Source organism: Schistocerca cancellata, chromosome 6, assembly GCF_023864275.1.
Source record: "Schistocerca cancellata isolate TAMUIC-IGC-003103 chromosome 6, iqSchCanc2.1, whole genome shotgun sequence".
Classification (NCBI taxonomy): Eukaryota; Metazoa; Arthropoda; class Insecta; order Orthoptera; family Acrididae; genus Schistocerca; species Schistocerca cancellata.
This window is the reverse complement of record NC_064631.1, coordinates 697,713,629-697,718,698: the sequence shown is the minus strand read 5'-3', so window position 1 is coordinate 697,718,698 and position 5,070 is coordinate 697,713,629. Positions and strand designations below refer to the sequence as shown.

Sequence of the window (5,070 nt, the reverse complement as noted above, 5' to 3'; positions counted from 1 at the left end):
TAACCTCCACGAGCAAGCTCAATACAGAAAATTTATATAAAAGTTGCGTAGCCATCTTCTGCAGCAAAATGTCGGTATTAGCGGTAACAGCAAACACCTTTCACACACACTGACACAGATTCAGATTCATTTATTTTACGATGATCCCTGGTCCTGAGAACCAAGAAGATCGACGACAGGTAGTCCGACTTACCCATATCTCTATTATAGACTTCTGCGACCTGAAATGTCCGATAAGCAATGACTTCACCTGCTACTTCATCGATTGTAGGTCCACGTTCTATGTCTGTACCGTTCGACTCCGCAATGGCACTCGGAAAACATGAACATTTAAATCTTTCTGTGCGTGCTCTGATTCCTCTCATTTTATTATACAGGGTGATTCAAAAAGAATACTACAACTTTAGGAATTTAAAACTCTGCAACGACAAAAGGCATGGCTAAGCACTATCTGTCGGCGAATTAAGGGAGCTATAAAGTTTCATTTAATTGTACATTTGTTCGCTTGAGGCGCTGTTGACTAGGCGTCAGCGTCAGTTGATGCTAAGATGGCGACCGCTCAACAGAAACCTTTTTGTGTTATTGAGTACGGCAGAAGTGAATCGACGAGAATCCGCGGGAAACAACTCAGAATGAACGTGACTAGCCTAAGGTGAACGTTTTCTGTGCCATTTCAGCCAATAAAGTTTTTGGTCCCTTTTTCTTCGAAGGTGCTACTGTAACTGGACTACAGTATCTGGAGATGTTAGAGAATTGGCTGTTCCCTCAGCTCGAACAAGAAGCACAACAATTCATATTTCAGCAGGATGGAGCGCCACCACATTGGCACTTATCTGTCCGTAACTACCTGAACGTCAACTACCCGAGGCGATGGATCGGCCGCCAGGCAGCCCGTGACGGAGCACTTCATCACTGGCCTCCAAGAAGCCCTGATCTTACCCCCTGCGATTTTTTCTTATGGGGTATGTTAAGGATATGGTGTTTCGTCCACCTCTCCCAGCCACCATTGATGATTTGAAACGAGAAATAACAGCAGCTATCCAAACTGTTACGCCTGATATGCTACAGAGAGTGTGGAACGAGTTGGAGTATCGGGTTGATATTGCTCGAATGTCTGGAGGGGGCCATATTGAACATCTGTGAACTTGTTTTTGAGTGAAAAAAAAAAACTTTTTTAAATACTCTTTGTAATGATGTATAACAGAAGGTTACATTATGTTTCTTTCATTAAATACTCATTTTTAAAGTTGTGGAATTCTTTTTGAATCACCCTGTACTTATTTGGCACAGTGGATACCGTGATCATGAAGGCGGTTCCTCCAGGACGATGCTCTCCCATTGCACTTCGGTTGGGCTGACCCCTGCGATTACCCCTAATGTGGGTAACTCGGGTGCATAATTTTTGGTAGTCGGGACTGTGTTCGCGCAGACCCGGTTAACAATTCTAATATTGTTTACCTGAAGCTGACCTCTCACTGGCTACATGTGATGCCGCGTTACCAACCGTTCACCAGTCTTCGTTGGAACTTGACACCAAATTATAAGCGAAACAAGCAGTTCCGAAACGAAGAAAGGACCGAGAAGGAACCTAAGAATAAATAAAATGGTTAACATTGTGAAGGAAATGACACGGTTAATTATTAGAAATAAGAAAGTTACTTTCAAACCAATTACACGAAAAAAATGATAATCATAGTGCTCTGACTAGATTTAGAGAAATAAAAAATTTCTTTACATTTGACGAGATTAGAACCTTCGGGCAATGCAGCACGTTCATAGGCTAACAACTGCGCTAATTTAATAATGACTCTAATGTTCCAGTCTCACTGACTGCCAGTCTTCAAGACTTAGGCTTCACCAAAAGTCATATGAAGCTTATATAATGTTGTTGTTGTTGTGGTCTTCAGTCCTGAGACTGGTTTGATGCAGCTCTCCATGCTACTCTATCCTGTGCAAAATTCTTCATCTCCCAGTACCTACTGCAACCTACATCCTTCTCAATCTGCTTAGTGTAATCATCTCTTGGTCTCCCCCTACGACTTTTACCCTGGACGCTGCCCTCGAATACTAAATTGATGATCCCTTGATGCCTCAGAACATGTCCAACCAAACGATCCCTTCTTCTGGTCAAGTTGTGCCACAAACTCCTCTTCTCCCCAATCCTATTCAGTACCTCCTCATTAGATATGTGATCTACCCATCTAATCTTCAGCATTCTTCTGTAGCACCACATTTCGAAAGCTTCTATTCTCTTCTTGTCCAAACTATTTACCGTCCATGTTTCACTTCCATACATGGCTACACTCCATACAAATACTTACAGAAATGACTTCCTGACACTTAAATCTATACTCGATGTTAACAAATTTCTCTTCTTCAGAAACGCTTTCCTTGCCATTGCCAGTCTACATTTTATATCCTCTCTACTTCGACCATCAACAGTTATTTTGCTCCCCAAATAGCAAAACTCCTTTACTACTTTAAGTGTCTCATTTCCTAATCTAATACCCTCAACATCACCCGACTTAATTCGACTACATTCCATTATCCTCGTTTTGCTTTTGTTGATGTTCATCTTATATCCTCCGTTCAAGACACCATCCATTCCGTTCAACTGCTCTTCCAAGTCCTTTGCTGTCTCTGACAGAATTACAATGTCATAGGCGAACTTCAAAGTTTTTATTTCTTCTCCATATATTTTAATACCTACTCCGAATTTTTCTTTTGTTTCCTTTACTGCTTGCTCAATATACAGATTGAATAACATCGGGTAGAGGCTACAACCCTGTCTTACTCCCTTCCCAACCGCTGCTTCCCTTTCATGTCCCTCGACTCTTATAACTGCCATCTGGTTTCTGTACAAATTGTAAATAGCCTTTCGCTCCCTGTATTTTACCCCTGCCACCTTTAGAATTTGAAAGAGAGTATTCCAGTCAACATTGTCAAAAGCTTTCTCTAAGTCTACAAATGCTAGAAACGTAGGTTTGCCTTTCCTTAATCTTTCTTCTAAGATAAGTCGTAAGGTCAGTATTGCCTCACGTGTTCCAGTATTTCTACGGAATCCAAACTGATCTTCCCCGAGGTCGGCTTCTACTAGTTTTTCCATTCGTCTGTAAAGAATTCGTGTTAGTATTTTGCAGTTGTGGCTTATTGAACTGATTGTTCGGTAATTCTCACATCTGTCAACACCTGCTTTCTTTGGGATAGGAATTATTATATTCTTCTTGAAGTCTGAGGGTATTTCGCCTGTTTCATACATCTTGCTCACCAGATGGTAGAGTTTTGTCAGGACTGGCTCTCCCACGGCCGTTAGTAGTTCCAATGGAATGTTGTCTACTCCGGGGGCCTTGTTTCGACTCAGGTCTTTCAGTGCTCTGTCAAACTCTTCACGCAGTATCGTATCTCCCATTTCATCTTCATCTACATCCTCTTCCATTTCCATAATATTGTCCTCAAGTACATCACCTTTCTGCTTTCCCTTCTTTGCTTAGAACTGGGTTTCCATCTGAGCTCTTGATGTTCATACAAGTGGTTCTCTTATCTGCAAAGGTCTCTTTAATTTTCCTGTAGGCAGTATCTATCTTACCCCTAGTGAGATAAGCCTCTACATCCTTACATTTGTCCTCTAGCCATCCCTGCTTAGCCATTTTGCACTTCCTGTCGATCTCATTCTTGAGACGTTTGTATTCCTTTTTGCCTGCTTGATTTACTGCTTTTTTATATTTTCTCCTTTCATCAATTAAATTCAATATTTCTTCTGTTACCCAAGGATTTCTACTAGCTCTCATCTTTTTACCTACTTGATCCTCTGCTGCCTTCACTACTTCATCCCTCAAAGCTACCCATTCTTCTTCTACTGTATTTCTTTCCCCCATTCCTGTCAATTGTTCCCTTATGCTCTCCCTGAAACTCTGTACAACCTCTGGTTCTTTCAGTTTATCCCGGTCCCATCTCCTTAAATTCCCACCTTTTTGCAGTTTCTTCAGTTTTAATCTACAGGTCATAACCAATAGATTGTGGTCAGAGTCCACATCTGCCCCTGAAAATGTCTTACAATTTAAAACCTGGTTCCTAAATCTCTGTCTTACCATTATATAATCTATCTGATACCTTTTAGTATGCGTGTATAAATGAGGATGGAACGCTTCTTGTGCGAAGGATCCGGTAGTGTCTCGTTAGTGCTGTGTATAAAACGTGTGTATTATGTTAGCGTCGGTGTGTGTGTGTGTGTGTGTGTGTATTTGTGTGTGCTGCTTTTGGTTTCTCTGTAACGTGCGATTAAATAAGAGATTTAAGCGCCAGACACAGGACTAGGGCTCTAAAGCCGGACAAGAAATTAGAAGTGGAGTAATTGTTCTGACAGTCTGGCAACGGCGAAAGGTTCGGGCGTGATGTGGAGGAAACCAGCTTCGACGCTGGAGGTGTCAACTAGCAACAGTTTTAATCGAGCGTTAATGATATTAATGGACACACAAATTCCGGCGACTTGCGCAGTGCTGACGCCAAGCAGCTGGTCAAACACGTATCGGGTCACCCGATTCTCTACTGTTGACTGTCCCAGAACAGGCAGTTCGTATTGCACTAGCTCCTACCTGAGGTCGATCGCTGACAGTTATTTCCTTGTGTCCGCACCGGAAACTGAACGGATTCCAGACACACCAAGGCTTCCACAATATCAAAAGTAAACAATAAATTATAATTACCGTCAACTGAAAATTTTATACCTGACGCAAGGATCTCCTTTGCAAATTTCAAACATCTACAGTTAACAGCTTCAGAAATAAAGCTCAGTAAATTTATTTATTTATTTATTTATCGTATCCAAGACATCACCATTTTACAAAAAAAAAATTATATTACAATGCAAGAGAAGCAATTATAATACAATAATACATGGTTATAAGGTAAATTAACTACAATAAATAGAAAAGTATGTAACATATAGTGATAAGCGCTAAGGATGCGAAACAGAGTGATTTTCAAATCCTACGTGAAGCCCAATACACTGCAGCATGAATAGCCTGGTCATTTGCTTTAGTTTCCTGCAGACCAGTAGGTGTTGTGGGTCTT

General features: G+C 41.1%; 1 non-coding gene across 1 annotated transcript; it reads left to right on the top strand.

Annotated features, from left to right (window-relative positions):
• The first annotated feature begins 1,273 nt into the window (after positions 1 to 1,273).
• Positions 1,274 to 1,436, top strand: LOC126090301 (U1 spliceosomal RNA). The gene has a single exon (XR_007521156.1). It is a non-coding gene; the product is annotated as a U1 spliceosomal RNA (small nuclear RNA).
• The last annotated feature ends 3,634 nt before the right edge of the window (positions 1,437 to 5,070 follow it).